Source organism: Tachypleus tridentatus, chromosome 3 (genome assembly GCF_004210375.1).
Source record: "Tachypleus tridentatus isolate NWPU-2018 chromosome 3, ASM421037v1, whole genome shotgun sequence".
NCBI classification, from domain to species: Eukaryota; Metazoa; Arthropoda; class Merostomata; order Xiphosura; family Limulidae; genus Tachypleus; species Tachypleus tridentatus.
In genome coordinates, this window is record NC_134827.1 from 21,537,441 (window position 1) to 21,559,178 (window position 21,738).

General features: G+C 33.0%; 2 protein-coding genes across 2 annotated transcripts in view; one reads left to right on the plus strand and one right to left on the minus strand.

Moving 5' to 3' along the window:
• Positions 1 to 15,220, plus strand: part of LOC143246508 (solute carrier family 23 member 1-like) — a 31,919-nt gene extending 16,699 nt beyond the window's left edge. The window contains exons 7-8 of the transcript XR_013026005.1: positions 4,698 to 4,986; positions 15,107 to 15,220. The gene's annotated coding sequence lies outside the window, so the exon portion shown is untranslated. The remainder of the gene's footprint in view (positions 1 to 4,697; positions 4,987 to 15,106) is intronic.
• LOC143246510 (solute carrier family 23 member 2-like) overlaps positions 1 to 21,738 on the minus strand; it is a 392,872-nt gene that overhangs the window by 369,149 nt on the left and 1,985 nt on the right. The gene's annotated exons all lie outside the window — the stretch shown is intronic.

Here is a 21,738-nt window from a genome sequence, read left to right on the forward strand (position 1 = left end):
AACAAGAGCTATCTGCGTTACCCGTCCCAAATTTAGCACTGAAATATAAGAGGGAGGGAAGCTAGTCATAACCACCCACCGCCAACTACTGAGTTACTCTTTTACAAACGAATAGTGCGATTGAGCCATATATTATAATCTTCCCACGACAGAATGGGTAAGCATGTTTGGTGTGACGGAGATTCGAACCCACGACCCTCAGATGATAAGTCCAGTGCCCCAACCAACTGGTCGTGCTGTGTCAAAATGAAATGAACAGGCTGAATAATGAAACATGTTTACTCCCTTAATTCTACATGAAACAACTTTATCAAAAAAATTCACACACACCATTAAAAACAAACTCCGTTAGAATGATTAAGTGTCCAATACTTGTATTATTAGACGTCTAATTTTACAAATGTTAACATATTTAGTGTTATTTGTCTTTGTTTTATTAGCTAATATATCAACATAGTTTTAGTTAGTTTATCTTAATGGTTCTGTAGAAATGTTATGCAACGTTTAAACAGCAACTACTACATTTACTGTTTTCACTTAAACATATTTATGATTAGATACTAGATACTTTTTTAGCTAGACCGTACGTTTGTTACACTGGAAAAGGAAATATATAATTTACTAGCAGTACTAAACCTTTCTTTCAGGTAAACCCTCTTCTGTAAAAACAAGCCTTTCGACAAAGATATATCACCATGCACTTTGACAACTGATAACAGTTCTTTCATTACTTTAGGAGTCTTAGTATATTTATAGGAATTATTTATAGTCGATTGATCGGTGTTTTGTTTTTTTATATAAACTAATGACCAATATCAATAGACTGCATTCCAAACAAGACCTAACTATTGGAAAAATCGAAAATAATCTCCCAGCTACGATTAATCGTCGCTAACCCGTGCAAGGTCAAAGAATTTTTGGGCACTTTTGAAAGGTTACTTTTTCTGCATCAAGCTAGACAGAGCATATGATGTATACAGAAATGTAAAATCATATATATAAAAACAACTTTACATATTAGTAACAAGAGATAATCTCCAATAGTCAAGGCACTTGAAATTGCTACAGACAGGTTTAGAGCAAAATAATCTATGACATTTTTTTATCTTTTGTTTTTATTTCCCACATTTTTGTGTGTCAGCAATACCGAGCGTTTCACCGCGTAGTCACGATTTGATTTTTGTACTTATCAAGATCTCTCCCAACTTACTTGCAATTTCAAATTGTTTAAGGCGGGAATGAAGTAATATGTGAGTCCTCGGGCGTGGTTAAATATATCAGTTGAAATGGAATGAATTTCTGTGTTTAAAACTATAATTTCATCTCAAATCTGTCAAAAGATGACAGAGCTATCAGTTAAAAGTTTTTACTTGAAAAGAATACAACATAAACTCATACATGCTAAGCTGAAACTAAAAAAAATAATCTTTCTCAAAAGTAACCAAGTAAACGAACTTCAGTTTTGCATTTTTACACTGATAATTCTATGTTAAATAAATTAAGGTGGAATATCTTTGTATACTACCCCTTTAAACTAAAAATAGGGTGAAAAACGTTGTGGTGTTTATAAAAATATTATTAAAGGCCTATTATATGTATTTTAATGTCTATAGACACATCTCTGTTCTTCTGGGGGGGCGGAACAATCGTTCTTCTTCATCCCCGCGTGTGAAGTTTGTTTTTGAATTTCGCGCAAAGCTACACAATGGCTATCTATGCCATCCATCCTTAATTTAGCAATGTAAGGAACGAGAGGAGACACGTAGTCATAAACACCTACCGCCAACTCTTGGGCTACTCTTTTATCAACTACTAGTGGGATAGACCGTCATATAATAACGCTCCCACTGTTGAAAAGGCAAGCAGGCTTGGTGTGACGGGGATTCGAACTTGCGACCCTCGAATTACAATTCGAGAACTTGAACACCTGGCAATGCTTGGCCACGTTTATTAAATTCAAAGTAATAATGATTACATTAAAACTTCCATATGTGACTGGAAATAAACAAGTTGATGATTGTTCAGTACTAAGAGTTGAACTGCTTGTGACCGAATAACAGGACAGGGATTTCTGGCTTGATGCAAGTGAGCCTAACGCAAAGATTCGGTTCCACGTCAACAAGACAAATTAGTGTTCAAGAACAAAAACCTTTTAATGTTGGTATCCTTATTTATTAATTGCCCCTGCTGGGTAATAACTGGCAGTACATGCACAACAGGTTCAGAAACACCGTCCTCGAAGTGGTATCTTTCTGAGATTGTTATCTGCCAACCATATTGAACGTATAAATGTTTTATATATTTTAAGAGTTGTGTCTGGGTAGCAGTCACTGTCCTCACTAGCGATGAGTTTAATGTAACTTATACGCTTTCTAACGAGGATAAAGGTTTTGAATATTCTTCTTCCAAAAGATGCCGGTGTCAAAGGTGATCCCAAAATATTTAATATTACTGTTTAGTTTTATTTCTATGGCTCCCTACTTTAGTTTCATTTTCATCGGGGGTTAATCAAGAATTGGTCACACGTTTTTTTGAAGATAGATTCTGACTATATATTAGCCATGCTGCCTTCTTAAAAAATCTTTGTTGAATCTGATGAAACGCTCACTACTATGAACGTTTCCTTCGAAAGTATGGAGAAGATGTATATTTAGAAAAAGTGTCACGCAACTCAACGGTTCTGTACTTCACACAACCAGATGTTAACTCAATGAATGACATGAAATATTTGAGAGTTCTACAACAATACATGTAATTCATCAAGAATACTTTTGTCTAAAACAAGTAAAATGTAAGAACAAATATAAGGAATATTTCACTGGTCGAATAGATTTCCAAAGGCCTAACATCAATTTTCTTTTTCAACGAGCCTGTACTGTTCCACTCGCATAACGAGTACGAGAGAACAACAATATAATAGAACCTAAGCCTGCATACAGCACGTGAACATGTGATTGAAGAGTTACAGCAGATCATAAGTGAACGAAATTGCTTACAATACGACTACATGAATAGCTATAGAATTAAGTGTGTTATAGTTTTTTATGATAAAAACATAACTCATGACCCGGCATGACTACGTGGTTAAGGCACTCGACTCATTCTCCGAGGGTCGTGGGTTCGAATCCCTATCACGCCAAACATGCTCACCCTTTCAGCCGTAGGGACGTTATAATGTTACCCTCAATTCCACTAATCGTTGGAAAAAAAGTAACCTAAGAGTTGGCGGTAAGTGTTGATGACTGTCTTCGTTCTAGTCTTACATTGGTAACTTAGCGACGGCAAGCGCAGATATCTCTGGTCCAGCTTTGCGCAAAATTCGAAACAAAAAACATAATACTCTCGAAATTGTTTCAGAATAATGTCGTTGCTATAACAAATGGTCAAACATAAAATATCCATCTAAAATTACACCAAAAATATTAATTTTCAAATCACCTAACATACGAAAATCAAAATAATAACAACAAAAAACCTGGTGAGTTAGCGGTAAGTTCCTGGAATAACAACGCTGCAATTCAGTTACCCGCAGAAGGCACAACAAACAATTTAGTGTCATTTTCGTTTAAAACAAACAAAACTGTTAGAATCTACAGATGTAGCAATGTATTTAAAGCTAACTCGTTAAGGACATAAATATCAAGCCAAAAAACGTTCACAATGTTCAAGTATTGGAGATTCAGCATGTAGATATTTTGAGAGCCTTGATGTAAAGGTTGAAACGTTTAACACAAAAATCTAGTCTGCAGAAGCACACCTACACACGTAATTCCATCTTCTAACAGCGGGTATCGAAAGAAGCTCTGAAGATTCACTATTTTCTCTATACAGCGAACTTAAAATGCTAAAATCCGGGTTTCGATAGCCATGATTGGCAGAGCACATACAGATAGCATTTTGTGTAGATTCGTGATAAAAAACAAACAACTTTTAACATTGCTAAAGTATATTCCCTGAAAGTAAGTTTTAGTATTATCCAGATAATATATTTAAAAATTATGCGTCTATCTGACAAACTCGACAAAAGAGTCTGTTGAATTGACCTCTGCTTGCCCTGTCAATCCACCCAAATTCAAATGGTTATATTTGGGTAACCATTACGCAATCAACAGATGTATTCCTTTACACTAATGAATTCTACCACTTGGTTTCAACCAGAATTTTGGGAAAAAAACAATTATTTTCTTGAAAGCACATGTAATCACCACCTATAATTAATTTCAATTAAATCTCACTATACATTAAATTTGTAACACTGCAGAGCCAAGTAGTTCTATGTTAATTTTACTTCAATTATTGTAAATTTAATCATTGTCTAAGCTCAAATGTATTTTATTTTGTGTCTTATAATTTTTTATTTACGGTCAGTTTGTTCCAATTTTTCTTCATTTTTTATCATATCTGAGTATTACTGAATTTCAACAACAAAGCGCTAGTATGAATTATGATATATTGAATTTATAATTTAATTATGTCTTGTTTTAAAAGAGCTTATATTAAATTAATTGTTAAATCAGAGACAGAATTTAAATGGTTCAGCAGTAACTTTAGAGACTGATAATACATATTAAAACTTTGTACAGTTAACTGCAGACAAAAAAGAAAAAAAAAATAAGTAGATTTTTGTCTCGCCATCTCCATTCCAATTATTCTTTTTAACGCATTCAATAAAATGTACAATCATGTTTTTGTTTCAGGAATCTCCGCAAAAATATACGAGGGTTATGCACTCTACCTGTCCCTAATTTAACAGTGAAAGAATAGAGAGAAGGCAGCTAGTCATCAACACTCACCGCCAAATCATGGGCTACTTTTATCAACAAATAATAGGATTGACAACAACATAATAACACCCACACGGCTAAAAAGGAGAGCATGTTTTGTGTTACAAGATTCGAATCCTTTATCCGCAGATTATGAATCGAGTGCTTAACCACCTGGCCATGGTGGATCGTCATCTGTCATGGACTAATTAGAAACAATCTGGTAAAATATCTGTACTTTCTGTTTTCTATTTACAAGAGATTTAACAATATAAAATTCGTTGAAAGAGTGAAATTTTGATTCATTCAATAAACACTTAGATAATGTTTTAGACGACTTCATAAATACACTAAGCTTCAGTTTTACAAAACTAATACTGTGAAAAGGTCGTTGTTAAAATTCAGACGTTTTAAAAGTGCTTTCAAACGAGATATTTTTTATGTCATTGTTTTGTTTCATCATGATCCTTAATATTAATTACCACCATGTTAATTATTTTTACATTTGTGTAAAAGTGAAATATTTTACTTTAATTTATTATTAGATTTTAAACATTAATAAAGTGTAGGTCGTTCATCCAAATATGTAAGGTTGTTTTTCTCCATAGTTAAAAGGTAAGACATTTTATTTAAATCATAAGATTTTTAAATACTATAATTTGCTTAGTCCCACATTCGTGATAAGCTGTTCAAGATAGATTCAGAAAATAGAACTATTATTGAATATGTGGCATATGAAATTTAATGCCAAACATAATGTTTGAACAATCAGTAAATTATATCAAAAACATCCAAGTAATGTAGCGCAGAGATTGTTTGTTTTGAATGTCGCACAAAGATAAGCTAGAATTATCTTCGTTATTTATAACACCTCCCACGACCAGAGTCACACCAAACACGGTAGCCCTTTCTGCCGTGGAGACGATATAATGTGACGATCAATCGCACTATTTGTTTGTAAAAGAGTAACTCAATAGTTGACGGTGGGTGGTGATGACTAGCTGCTTTTACCCCTTTTCTTACACTGCTAAATTAGGGACAGCTAGCGCAGATTGCCCTCGAGTAGCTCAGTTCGAAATTCAAAACAAACCAAACCTCCAACGATTGGAAGGCCGAGCATATTCTGTGAAAAGGATTTGAATCCGCGACCCTCATTTTCCAATTCAAACTAGGCTTTTACCACTGCGAGATATGGGAGTTTCATTGTTTTGGAGTTGTCACCCGTTTATTACAGAATGTTTATAGACAGCTTTTATATTCATTAGAATATATAGGGTGTTATACAGTGTTATATCTCCTATATATTAAAGCACATCAAAGTTTGCATCTGTTTGTATTTGTTTTATAATCATTCCATTTTCTTTCATTTTAACAGTGAAAAAACAAGGTATATTATATACTTTTAATGTGATGTTTTGTGATTAATTATGTGCTATTTTTTACTTTCTACTTATTTCTATAACAGTAAGACCGGATCTATTCAATTTGACCACGTGCCGAACGTGTTAGAGTAAACTTCTTGAGAGCAATAAAAGGAAACAGGAAGCCGTAGTGTTTCATAAAACCTCATGCTGACTGGAAAATTTTGTTAGCAACAACTTAGTTTATTGTTGATGTGTTTTTTCTTTCTCTTTATGAAAAAAACATTGAACATAAATTAGATATTTTAACGAAAAGCCATTAATATAGATAATTAACCGACTAGTTTTATCTAATAGAACGACAATCTATTTTTTAAACACAATATCATGACAAAATTCGGAAAATGAGGACTGTGCTATATAGTTATTTTTTTATGTTCAACTGTCCATGGAACAATGGTGAGTAATGTAAATATATGAAAATATTATACATATGGTGTGAATTTCTACAGACTCTTCCGTCAATCTATATATATATAAGCGCAAGTGACTCTCCCTGTGGGTCTGTTCCTTCTTTATGCACGGCCACATTTGAAAAGCTACAAACCTAAAGTCAAGTCACAGATAGAACTTTGTCCGGGAAGTAACGTGGGTTATGTGGATATTGCCTCAGAACCAGCAACTTGAAGCGAAAGTGACCAATATAGCAATATGTAATATTTCTCAGAGAGCTTGTATTTACGTTTCTTCTCTCTGTGAGGATTTGTTATTGGTTATAACGATTTAAAAACTCCTCGAAGCCTTCATTTGTACTCCTTCTATCCCTCTCAATGTTTTCTACGTATACGTGCCTTCACTCTCACTCCCACTGAACTGAAAAAGTCTGGTGCTTTCTTTCACACATGTACGAACGCACCTTCCACTACATAGACTTTCTTCTGTCACATATTATGATTTATTTATGAGTGCTCACAAGCAACCACTAAGTCGTGGTGCAACAAGAAGCAAAAGGGAGGGAATTTTATTTTAGAATTTTAAAAAGTCATTGAAAACACATTTTTTAAAATAGTTTTACCAACTTTTATTTTTTGTCACACGCAATTATTTAGTTTGGTAAAGAAATGACTTTTGCAAAATCTCTCGAGTAATAATGTTAATGTAATCAAAACCACTTAGGATATTTAAAGCCAATTTCATCTAGTATTTATAAATTGGTCCAAAATATTTAAGATACCGTCGAGAACATCCTCTAAAGACTCTTCTGTCTAGAGATACACGAGGGCCGAAGTTAACCACTGCGTGAAATTGCTACTTAATTAATTTGTAATCAACAGTTCTACATTAAACAAAGCTTCGCTGTTGTAATTAACTGTCTCTATTTGACTGTTTAATTATAATGCTGCCATCTATGTTGCAATCTTATCATTATGCTCATTATTCAACTCAATAAAGTCTTTATTTCATGTAATTAAATTATTCCCCAATAATCATTAGAATTACAATTAAGCCCGAAATAAAGCGTGCGTTCGAAATATCTAAATGAAAACGTTTTTCTCACTCAAAGTGTATGTTTATATCTCGTTTGGTAGATTGTTTAGGCTGAATATTTGTGATGCGTATATTTCAATTGGCAGGACCTTACCGTTGAACAAAATATATGTAGACGAAGACGTCGTATTCTAAAATTACATTTCTTCTACTTCAGGCAGTTGTCGCCCATTCGAGTGAAATCATGAATGTGATTTTACTGAAAATGCAACATATAAAAACTATATTGAATTTTTACCAATTATTTTGATTCAATGACTGAGAGTGTTATTTGTTTGTTTTGAATTTTGCGCAAAGCTATAGAAGGAGCATTTGCGCCACCTATCCCTAATTCTATTTCCCGGCATGGCCACGTGGTTAATGCACTCGACTCGTAAGCTGAGTTGTGCGGTTTCTATTCCCAGTCATACCAAACATGCTCTCCGTTTCAACCGTGAGGGGGTTAAAATATGACGATTAATCTCATTATTTATTTGTAAGATAGTAGCCCAACTGTTGGCGGTGGGTGGTTATGATTAGTTGCCTTCCGTTTAGTCTTATATTGCATAATTATGGACGGTTAGCGCAAACTGCCATTGTGTAGATTTGCGCGAAGTTCGAAACAAACTAAAAATCAAATCTGATTTATTAGTGCAAGAGTACAAGGAAGGCAGCTAATCATCACTGTCATCTCTTGGGATACTCTTTTACCAAAAAATAATGGGAATTACCGTCACTTTAAAGCGACTTCACAGCAAAAATGCACTTTTATAAGTACGTTAAAATACTTTACAAATGTTTATTTTCAACATTAATCGATAATATTCTAAAGACTTAAAATTAGTGCAACCTCTATGTACAACCTGAAGACTATTATAACTTCTATGTACAGAATGAAAATTACTATAATCTCTGCCTACAATTATTTTATCATTTTGCTGTAGTTTTGAATTAGTGAACTACAGGAAAACATAACAGTGATAACACCCATTTCCAAGTCTTATATGACTCGTGTTTCACTGAACAGAGGAGTTCGATTGTTACTCCTTTAATGCATGGATATATTTCTACCAATTTAGTAGCGCGTTTTTACGGAACTGAGAAGTGAACCATGGATCCTTGTTGCACACTCTGGGAATTCTAGCGAGACCGAGTAATAAAGAGCAATTTGTTTTACTACAGAATGAATAATGTTTATCAACACATAGGTTTGTATGCTCAGTGATATGCTTTTGTAAAGTGAAAATAACATAAAATAGGAAAACATTGCTTTCAAAGTTCGCATATACAAGACTTCGAAACAAATGGTTTTCTCTGAATGTATGTGTTTTCTCATAGCAAAGCCGCATCGGGCTATCTGATATATTCAGCGAGGGGAATCGAAACCCTGATTTTCGCATTGTAAATCTGTCGACTTACCGCTGTGCCAGTGGGAGATTATTTGCTTTGAATTTCCTAATATAGCAATTATATATTAGAGGAAAGGCAAATAGTCAACACCACCCACCGCCAAGTATTGGGCTACTCTTTATCTACGGGATAGTGCTTGTTTGTTTAGAATAAAGTACAAGGCTACACAATGGGTTGTCTGAGCAAAGCCCACCACGATTATCGAAAACCGGTTTCTAATGGTGTGAGTTTTAAGACATACCTCTGTGCAACTTGGATGCAAATAGAGTGTGTGTGTGTGTGTGTGTGTGTGTGTATTTATGGCAAAGCCACATGGGGCTATCTGTTGTATTCACTTAGGGGAATCGAGCCTCTGATTGTGGAGTTGTAAATCAGTAGACTTATAGCTGTATCAGAGGGGAACCCAGATAGTGAGATTGACCGGGACGTTCGAACACCTCTGCAGCTGAAATTGCAAGCATATTCGATGAAAGGTTTTGAACCCATAACCGATAGATTGTAAGTCAAACATCCTAACTAATAGGTGAATCAGAAAAGTTACCAAAACATGTGTCAAAGTGTAATTCAAATCATATTATTTCTGCGAAAGAAGCCGAAGACCGCCTGGAGGGATCACCTGTTTTACCACTCTCATCACTCTACAATATTGTATGGTCTGTCAGTCAGTCAATAGACGTAAAATTATTTTACCCAAGGGGCCCTTAAAGTTGTGCTTTGTTATTTCTTGGAATCAGTAAGATGTGCGCATGCCACGAATCATGAGAAGAATTATGCACACTTTAAGTTACAACAGAGCATGATGTATGAATTTCAAAACTGATAAATGAAAATATTTGTTACTATTTAAACAGAACAGTTTCAGTGACCCTGCGCAAGTACATGGTATGACATCAAAACTTACTATATATCATGTTAAGCTTTGTTTTTATGAAGGTTTACTTGTAAACTGGTGTTACATTGATTTCTTCTAGCATATACTGGTACCTTATTCTAGCTCCTTCTTAGCTTCTTTCTATATACTTAAGACGCTGTAATGGGTACCATGACACTTGCTTCAGACCTTAAACTGAACAGCACGTTAATTCAAACAGAAACTTGACGATATGCTATTGGTACAAGTATATGGAAATTCTAAATAATGATAATTTCTTTCAACCTGGTTTATTCAATTATCAACAGTGACCTGTGAAGCTTTACCATGATCTTGAAATTTAGATTCTCTGATGGTATGGAATAATTAGCCCTATAAAACTGAAGAATAACAAAAAATTCTCTTGTTCTCACAGTTTTCGCCTGGTACTGTACTTTTTATTAATATGGATTGTTTATTTTTAATTATATTTTAGCATTTTAATTATATACTATTATTTAATTACATAATATTTTAAACATATAGATATGTAATATTTTATATTATATATTACATTATATTTTTATAAATATATAATTATACAATATTATAAAAATAATGTTTTAATTATATTTCGATAGCTGTCGACAAGCATTGATAGCCCATATATAATGCGCGTGGGTTATAGAATAATTAGGTTTTTCAACAACGATTGTGAGTGTTTATCATTCTATATTTGTGCGTTATCAGGGGAATAATCAACGTGTTTAATTTAAATACAAAGCTGCTGAGAATACAGTGACAGTTCAATTTTTCATCATATAATACGTTTTGCGTTGGGCGCAGCGTATTTTCAGTTTCACTTTCGTTTCATGGTTCTTTTTCACAGACAGAAGAAACAACTGTGTAAATATTATGAAAAAAATATCTGTTAATCAAACTAATGAAGGTAAAATGAAAGTCATATTTATTTAGTAGAAGATAGTTACTAAGTAATTATTTGCTTTTGTTTCACTGTTTTTTCTATTAACAACTTATCAAATCATGGAAGATGTCCAAACTAACAAACACGTATAGTGACATTTCTTTAAATGTTGTAAGTGAAGAGACGGTCACAGTACGTTTTTTACTTTCAAGAGTCCATGTGTAATCAATTATAACTTATAAGAGAATGATTTTTTTTTTGTTTTTATTACTTTCGAGGTTTTGAGATACTTATTGTAATTATTTTTAGGTTTAACTATTTTAAATAACGGTCTCACTTTATCAAGAAAAATATTCTGGTTGAATGTTGGACTGATAAGAATGTATTTGAAAATTTTATATCTTTTAGTTACGTTCATGCCGAACGGGAGGCTATAGGTTGAAGGTGACGACAGTTTCAACTGATCATCTTGAGAAAAATTATGTTCAAGGCTTTGCTCTCTCCATTTCATAAGTCCTCTTTCTTCGTCTGTTCCTGAAATTGATACATTCATATTATCATTTATTAGTTTTGAGAGGAATTTAAACGTGTTATTATTTTCATTCATCAATTTGATAACGTGTTTATTAATTTATACCTAATGTCATATTTATTGTAAAAAATACTTAATATTTTCTCATGTTTCTCATGTGTAGGTGGAGAATATTATATATAGGATAGATTGGTCGTTGTATAGGTTTAACACTTGGAAGCAAAAAATAAACGAAACAGACTTTCTTTGATTCTACACCTGTGCACAATACGTAAATGATGCAATATATGAAAAACATAAATATGAAGGAAAATACGTTTCTTATATGAAAGACGTCAAGTTTTAATGTTTTTTCTTGTTATGTACAAAGTTGAACGCTGTATCAACTACACATACTGAAACCTATATTTTAGCTCCATAAACTCTCAGACTCATAACTGAGTCTCTGGGACTTTTAGGTTTTACTTTATGTGACATAAAATGAATATTGTGGGAATCGAAGATCAATAGACGTTGTTATATTGAATTAAGAGATCTGCGAGTTTCATTGTTTTGGAGAAGTTACCCGCTTTATTACAGAATGTGTAATAGAGAGCTTATCTGTGCTCTGCCCATCACGGATATCGAAACCCGGTGTTTAGTGTTGTTATTCCGCAGAAATACCGCTGACCCACTTCGGTAGCAAAATGAATAGAATTGGTAAAGATTTTATAAACAAACTTTAGTCGAGGCATTTAAGGAATATATGTAACGATGAAAAATATAAAAGAAAAATTATCATTAGCAAAAAACTTCTAATACAGAACAATATATTAAATAATATTACTCAACGAGTAAAATACACAGTAACACATTATACAAACTTTTATAAAGAATGTTTCTAAATTGTCTAATGTCAACTTAAAGATTGTTTTTTTTCTTAATTTTGCGCAAAGCTACTCAAGGGCTCTCTGCGCTAGCCGTCCCTAATTTAGCAGTGTAAGACTAGAGTAGAGGGAAGGCAGCTGGTCATCACCACCCACCGCCAACTCTTGGACTACTCTTTATCCAACAAATAATGGGATTGTCCGTCACATTATAATGCCCCCCATGGTTGAGAGAGCGAGCATTTTTAGTGCGACCGGGTTTCGAACCAGCGACCCTCGTATTACGAGTCGAACGCCTTAACCCACCTGGGCATGCCGGGCCGTTAACTTAAAGAAGGAATGAGTTTTCACTTATCGTTTTATTTTAGTGATCGTCTTGTGATGTTCACATTTGTATTATACCAGTAAAGATTTCATTTTTATTCTGGACCTTTACACATTACACAGTGGAATCTTCATTCAGTTCTGACATGTATTTTACTTCCTATCTTTTGGTCTGGCTAAGAATTAATATTTTTGTTGATGTCTTCTCAAGGTCATTAAAACTGGAGAAAGTTGTTTCATGTTTTTCGCCGTGAAAACATATATTTATTTAAAGCACCGCAGTGGATTATACATAAATCTGAGACGCGAAAAATCATGATTTGATACCAATAACATCCACAGCATTTGTGGCTCATTGCGTTCCTTAGTGATTAACAATAGCTACAGAAACAAACGTTTAGACAAGCGTAATATATTTGTATGAATTCCCAGCTGTTGAGTACCTTGTCTATTATTTATAAATTGTAGAAATCTGGAAATGTTTCCGAGACATTTTGTGTCTGTAGCCATTCTGGTCTATGTTACTGTAATATTAAAAGGCATTTAAAATACCCCGTAGTTTATCTAGTTTGTTTATTCTATTTATTTGGAATTAAGCACAAAACTATATCAAGGGTATCGAAAACCGGTTTATAACAGTGTGAGTCCGCAGACATACCACTTTGTCACCAGGGGTCAGTTGAAAGAGTAATGATAATTTGAAATATAATGGTAATTAATTTTTTGTTTTCAATGAACATTTTGAAAATTAATTGAGGTATAAATAATTACGACGTTGTATATTAGTATAATAAATATATCATCATTACAATATAACTTGATTTAAACAGCTCAAATGTAGTATTATGAAGTTACTAGGTTAAAATGGAAATAGGCGAATGAATTATCCGAAATGTTGTGTAAGAAATACAAGCTGATTTTTTTTTGTTTCGAAAGTTATGTAGAAAAAAATTGCAATGTTTTGTACAGCTACAATAGAGTATAAAAGTAACTCAATATTTTGAGGTTAAAAAGCTAAAAAAAAAAACCACCAATGACATACTTCAACGAAGTTGCATATCATATTGCAAGGTATTCGGTTTATTTACGATTTCTCGAAAGAATGCTTCATGACCTGATATGGAACACAAACACAATGAGTCCACCAACAAATACACTGGTGTTCATAAAACTGCAAGAATTTGTTTTGCTACGTCATTCCCTAAATAACACAAAATAAATACTTTAATAATAAGATACGTTAAGGTTTACCAGCCCATTGTAACATAAAAAACATTTTACAATTTGAAGATCTCGTTCTCTGGTAAATAGATAAGTCTCAACGATCTTATAATGTTATAAGAATCTTCCATTTTGTGTGAGGTTAACATCTATCATATATTTTTCCACATTAAGTACTCGGTATGTTTTGAAAATTGTGTAGCATTGAAACGTCCTTTTTATCTAACAGGTACTTTCAGAAACTGTTTCGAAACCTTCAACAAATTTCCTTTCTCACCCTTCAATCACCCTAAGAAATGTACGTACCTACATCACTAGTACCATAGTGGCCATTAAACTACTGTGGAATGGTAATTCTTAAAAATAAAGATAATCCAAGGATAAAAATATTTTTCGATGAGGGAAGGTCGATAAATTGGACATTGGACAGTCCAACTCCCGTTACAATTGCAAACAGTACATGTGTTATTCCCTCTAACAATTGGTTCAGGAATAATGTTTGAAAAGGCTCCAAAACTTCTCCCAGAACTGCAAAAATCATCATGGTAACAGCACCATACTGAAAAACTTGTCAACTAGTCACCCATTGGTATGGAAATGAAGCAAATGAAAAAGTGAATTGAGTTTTACGTTTCTGCAATATCAGCGGTCACCATATTTACATAAATTTAACATTCTAAAGTATCAGCAGTTACGTAAATAACATAATAAATTAAAGGAATTTACAATAATATTCAAAATTGAAAGAGAAATGTTCCTTATCTATTTTAGAATGGCAGTACATGAGTATACCTTGTTATTCCCATTCTCCAATGTTTTGACTGTAAGAAGTCATTTCACATCTAGAGACGATACAGGAAATTCCTTCTGCAAATATTGCACGATTTATAGCGCTAGGTAGCTGCTCAAGCTTGTCGTGCGCATGAGTGGTAAACTCCTACTGATTCCAATACCGATCCTAATATACCTGTAAACATTCTAAAAACAGCAACACTACTGACTGTTGGTAAATCACACTGTCCTAAAAGACCAAAATCAAGATGTAATTGTCTAGCGTTATTTTCAAACTTAACATTTTTAAAATACGCATCGACAGATTTAACAAAACACATGTAAAATAGAACATAAAGCTATAGAATAGTTTTAGTATATTTTTTATATCAACGTAATATATTTTTAAAAGTGATTTAAACTAATTAGTTCCATTATAACTGAACGGATAACAAGGTTGTATATTAAAAGAACTGATCAACAGATAATTTCAAAAATTCCTCACAAAAAAATCTAAACTTTATTGTATATTTTTATAACTACTTCGGTGGATAAGGAAACCTAAGCCAGGGACTGGAGTACTTCGTCTGTACAGGAAGATCAGTTCTGAGTTGATTTATCTCAAAGCACCCGCAGCAGTTAGTATGAAGCAAGTAACCCACACAGTAACTGTGGTAAGTAACATCTGTAAGTAACCTTGGAGTTTCTTAGTTATGCAACATTAAAACCAATTTTCTAATTATTATACATTTGTTATTTTTCACTTTTATTATTGATGTAATAGTGCTTACTGAGAATGTTACAAACCATAAAAGTTAACAGTTAGTTTGAGGTAGATATTAACTCTTTAGTTAATTAGTAAAAATAAATTAAACATTAGCTTTGTAATATTACAAATACGGGATACATAAAAATAAAAAAAAAATTTAAAGTTTATTATTTTGACATATAGTGTAATATTTACTTCGTATAATAAACACAAATATGTATATCATTACTTGGTAGTATTTGTTTCATAATACATCTTTGTTGAAGACAAAACTTTGTTTTATCTCATTAGTTACCACAGTAATAGTTGGCTCTATTTAATTTCATTTCTGAGGGGTTCTTTTCTAATCTTCTAGCATAATATTTCTCACTAACACTCAATTATTTAGACAATATTTTTAGCACTAAACTTTGGTGTGTGTTTATTTAAAAGTGAAATGTGTTTGAACTGTGTTTTAAATGGATACTCACTGGATAAAGCTTGAAAAACGAAAGTTTTATTATCTTTTATCATCTTTCTCCACTGTAGCTACAGCCAACAATAATTTGCAAGGTATTGGGAGAAGAGCACAAGAAGGAAAATTGTTGTGAAAAACAAACAACAATAAACAGCTATCTTAAAGCTGTGTTGTTAGAACACTGAATACTAAACTGAAAAAAAAACTACTTATTACAAGGATTTTATATGATTGTTAAAGGGTGATAATTAACAGAAATTTTATTTTAGCATTTAATATTCTCAAGGTTAACCTGTTTACAGTGTTACGTGAAGGGCTACCGTATGATTATTTATAATATTAGGCAGTACATTTCTTCCTCCGTATTCCCTCAAAATAGTATTTTACTTGATTGTACATAAATTGCTTTCAGAGAAAATTTTGTAGTTTTCTAGTGATGACAGAACAACGATATTTCTTAGATAATATAAGAAAGTCGTGTAACTACTGCATATCTTGGTACTTATCTTATGTACTCTACATCATCAGTTGTGTATTAATGTCTGTTCTATTAAACATCAAAATTAAATAAGGATGAACCATATTAATAAGGTTTCTGTTGATACAAACAAATCAAATCATTGAATGTTGAAGAAACCTGAAATTTATCCAAATAAGTTTCCAGAATTAATAAGACAAATAAATTACGTAACTGATAGCAACAGGCTACAAATATCGCGTAAACCATTTTGTAAGTGATTTGAAGAAAATAATGAATATGATCGCTTGGATAAATTATTGTTGTAGATATTTTTAAAATCATAAAAAAATGTATTAGACACTTCATTCAGCAACTTAAGCAGATAAAATTCAATAAAAAGACGTTTTTCACTTATCTCCCAGAAGTAAAGTCATGGATTATTTATTTAAAATAAGTGACCAAAAATTACCTTCCGAAAACGATGACTTTTTATGGTTTTCATTTTTTAAAAGAAATTTATAATTATTTTTTTATAACAAAGGAATGTAAGCGTGTGGGTGTTTCTTGTAACAAATCTATATTGGGCCATCTGCGGAATTCAGTGATAATTTAAAAATAATAAATTCCACAACGACTTTTTAATATCAATTTTCCGGAATGAAGTTATTACATAGGCCTCGGAATTTAAACTTGATAAAAAATGTCTTGCTTTTGAAAAAGGATTAAGCTACGCAGGTTTCGAATATAATATTCAATCTTATTTTATAACACATTGATTTTTTACGCATCGGGAAGGAAACACTTCAACATTACATGAAATTATTAAAATGGAAAAATGTTTATCCAAGATGCATCATAATTTTTCGTGATTCGTATGAGTGTGGAAAGTAACATCTGTTGGTTTGGAAACAACGTTTTTTTGTCTTTTTTATGTACGGCGATTAGAGTATTTCCTTTCAACGATCAGCCATTATTCTGATATTCCGCGTTTACTGATGTTTTTCTATATTGATATCAGGTTGACTTTGTTTGACCATTGCTTCTTTATGTTGTGCTGATATTGTGCTCAGCTGTCCCATTTACACAAAAAAAAAATATAGAAAGTTATATTAAACGGTTTGTTAACTTAACAACATGCAAATGTTGCCAATCAAGTTTATTGTATTTGACCTGATTAAGAAGTTCGACATTTTCGTAAGTTTTCTTGAAGTGATCTAAATCAGCAATAAGAACAGAGCATATATGTTAACAATTTTGAAGAATAACATGTTTTGACTTATTTTGGCGGAAGTAATTAACAGTCGTCACTCACATAGCTCATACTCTGCAGCTCCTAACGTTGACATTAATTCAGAAATATCGTCAGAGTAAATAAGTGAAATTTCTTGCAAAAAGTATGGTATAAACTCTTTCTCAAACTTCTGTACTTGTAAATGTATATACCAGGAGAAAGTAAGTTCTTTGCCAGGAGTATGGAATTCAAAGTCTCTTAAGGTCCAAATCTCTCACCAAATCATTAACCTCACAAAACAATTCATGTTGAAAAGGATACCCATCATACTTTCTATTAACATTGGATTCAGAATCAGATGCAACTATACGAAAAGCCTTTGAAGGAGTAGGTACAAGTATGTCTGTTCCATGAGCATCACCTGTTGGTTTTGTTGCAAACTGAAGGCTTGGATATGAAATTTCCTTTTTATTTAGATACATGATCAAATATAGCAGTCATTACCGTGGTTTTTACGATTATGCTAGATCACTAGAATTTTAAAAGACAAATACTTTCTCTTACCTTTAGTCCATTGTCTTAGCTCTTCGACACAAATATTGAATTTTTGTGGAGCCCATTATTTGTCTTGGTTTCCAAGTATTATTATAAAATATGCGTAAAATTCATCTTTGACGAATTATGTAATATACTCTTCAAAAAAAAACAAACGCAAAAGGGATATTTTTGTTATTTTAAAGAGAAATATATGTAATAACGTTACAAGTTCAGAGTATGTGATGTTACACGTGTTAAGGCACTGATTGTCAGACCAAAATGACAATAAAAGTTGTGCACTTTGAAAACGGAGGAAAACATTTTTCGCCAAAACGCATTCGTGTCCAATAAATTTCTTTGAGAGATCTGCATGTTCTGCAAGTGCAACATGTGCAAAATCCCCTATAAAAGTGACGGGTTCTCGGTTTCCATCGCTCAGTGTTAAGCCACCGACACGCAATACAGTTACGCCAAGACTGACTGAAGCACAACGCAACAACGCCATTATTCGCATGGAAGCAGCAAATCTCGATCAGATGTTGCCAGAGCTGTGAATGTCCACCCAAGTACCATCACAAGGCTATGGAATCGTCACCAACAACATGGATCAACTTGTGATCGTCCACGATCTGGCAGACCTCGTGTGACCACGCCCGCACAAGATTGCTAGATCCGGTTACGTCACCTTCGGGATAGGACCACCACTGCGACGTCTACTGCCTCAACCATACCAGGGCTGCGTAGGATTTCCGATTAGACCGTACGCAACCGTCGACGAGATTCTTAGGCCCCATGTGCAACCCATCATGGTGAACGTCAACGACGTTTTTCAACATGACAACGCCCGTCCTTACACAGCCCGACTCACCACTGTCTTCATGAGACACCACAACATCAACGTTCTTCCCTGTTCCTCCAGATCACCAGATGTAAACCCCATCGAACATCTTTGGGAGGAGTTGGACCGACGACTGCGACGGCGACAACCTCAACCGCAGACTCTACCTCAGCTTGCAGCAGCTTTGCAGGCTGAGTGTACAGCCATTCCACAGGATGTGATTCGTCATCTCATCGCTTCCATGGGCAGGAGATGCCAAGCAGTTATTAATGCTCACGGGGGGCATACTCGTTATTGACGTTGAGTGACGTTCAACTTCAACTAGTGAGCGTGGACTTCGTCTTTGCAGACTTTGGGATGTTCAGCAGTGAATGTGCAAAGTTTCACACATGTCATACAGAACTACCCGGAATAAACTTGTTAACAATATGTCTTAAATTTTGCCTTTTGCGTTTCTTTTTTGAAGAGTATATTTTCTCTTTTTTTATTACATAATTACCACAAATATCTTTGGGCATTTACACAACCTCTTGTTTACGGTGATAAAGATAAGTAATAGTTAAATTTGTAAAAAATCATGTAGAAGTGCACGCACCATTAAATAATATGCAAAAAATGGTTTGTATTGCTGCCTGTTAATCGTGTATTTACCAGCGGTGTGTTTATTATGGGTTGTAGAATAATCCATAAGGCTCTCACGTCGAATTGGTATAAAGAAGTTTATAGCCAGTATTTTTTACTGTTTTAAGCACAACAAAATGTATCCCGAATTAAACGGAAATGATTCATATGACGTACATATGACTTTTTCTGAAAAGACTGTACGTGATAGAGAAAAATGGAAATTTTCGTATTCATAATACGTGAATTTCTGTATTCTGTTCAAGACGGCAAAACATCTAAGGCCGAGCAATTTATTACAAATTAAAAAAACAAATTAGCTTCCAAAAAGTACGACCATTTTTATACTTATTTCTAGAATAAGCTCATGATTGATTTATTTAATTTTAATGTTAAAACACTTCATGTTTATTAATTAATTCTTAGATAAATAACAACAGATCAAATGAAATAAAAACACGTAAACTAACAAAAAGAAAAAAAAAATCCATTATAGAACAAGACTAACATAATTGCTCTCCCCTAGTTCTTACAAGCTGTAGAAGCTGCTTCTTCAAAGAGTGAAAGTCCTATCAACGTGATGGAAGGCACGAAAACTAAAGAAGTTAACAACTGAAGTATTATTCCTATAACGCCTGAAAATCCAACAACCATTTCAAAGATGGATGCCACAATGATAGCGCCTAATATTCAGTGAAAGATATAAGGAGCTGTATTATAAACAACTTACAAGGAAATTATAAATAATAAGACTGTTTTGTGCCCACTAAACTAGGGACGGCTAGCGCAGATAGCCATCGTTTAGCTTTGCGCGAAATTGAAAACAAACCAAACAAAACTGGCTGTAATAAATCAGGGACGTTGTCAGCAGATGTGCCACAGGGTTAAAACAAATTTAACAAAATCAAATTTTAGCCTAACACTTTTAGTCACCTAAAATAACTGTATTTCTATATAAACTATTGTCCGTGATGCTCTTATTTAGATATTTGAACGTAAGTTAAGAAATATATCTATCTATTTTTTTAATTGATGTCTGATGATAAAAATCCAAGCAAACCAAATATTTAAAATCAATTTACTTGATGTATAATAAAAATATAGTACGTTATACTATAACAATGTTAAATATAAAAATCACGAAGTAACAAGACAACTACAGTTCATACAAAGGAGCGGTAAAATACTCCTTTATGAACTACATATTATGTTGCTTGTCATATCGTAGGTAGTGTGATGGAACTAAAAGTTTATTTGTTTAAGAAATGTACGTAACGCAGGATATACATACACAGGTAAGAAAGATGTGTTCAAATGTGATATAGGTTTTCAAAATTATTATGTTTCATGACTTATTGGCACTGTTCAAAACGAAAAACGTTGATTTGTCTTTATATATGGTTTTAGCTGTTAGAAATTAAGCACATAGAAAGACATTGATCTGTCTGTGCTCTGATCACCACCGTATTCATATTCGGATTCTAGCGTTATAAGTCTATAGACAAGCTGCTGTGCGCGTAAAATTATTGTTTAAAATAAAAGTATATGTTTTAAGTTTTGTAGATTTACACAAAACAGTTAAGATCTAAATATTTAAAAGTGTTATTTGTATTCATTATGTTTTAACTTTTGTTAATGTAACCTGATATAAATGCAGTTTTCACTTAAAACCTTATACATTAAAATGGTACTGTTTTCGTAGGTATGTATATTATAATATTAACTGCTACAACTTAAACACCTTTAATCAGCTCGAGAAGCAAGATAATAATCAGTTATACTTGATATAATATATTACGTTCGGCCTATTATATTTTTTTTCTAAGCTGCGTTCTTAATATAGTCCCTTAGGATTTTTCAAACTAGGTGACTGTATAAGAATATTATTTTAATCCAGTATCCATAGCGAACGATGATTTGATTGAACAAAATGAGTCGTCTTGAACAGATATGACGAAAATAGCTAAGTTGAAATTCTATTTTTATAAAATAGCCACAACCAATAAAACATTTGCAGTATATTCTGTACACTTTTCTTGAATTTTACCTTTTTCTCATTTGAAACTTAGCGTTTAAATTAAGTTTTCTTACAGACTTTATATGTTAGATAGACAAATCCTGCACTATTTTAAATATTTGCGCGAGCAAACAAACAAATTCGTGTAGATAAAACTTCGTTTAATAAAAATACATTACAAATAAATAAAGTATAGTAATTGTACTTATAATAGTGCACATAATATGTAATACTTGAGAGAGCTCAGTGTATGACACG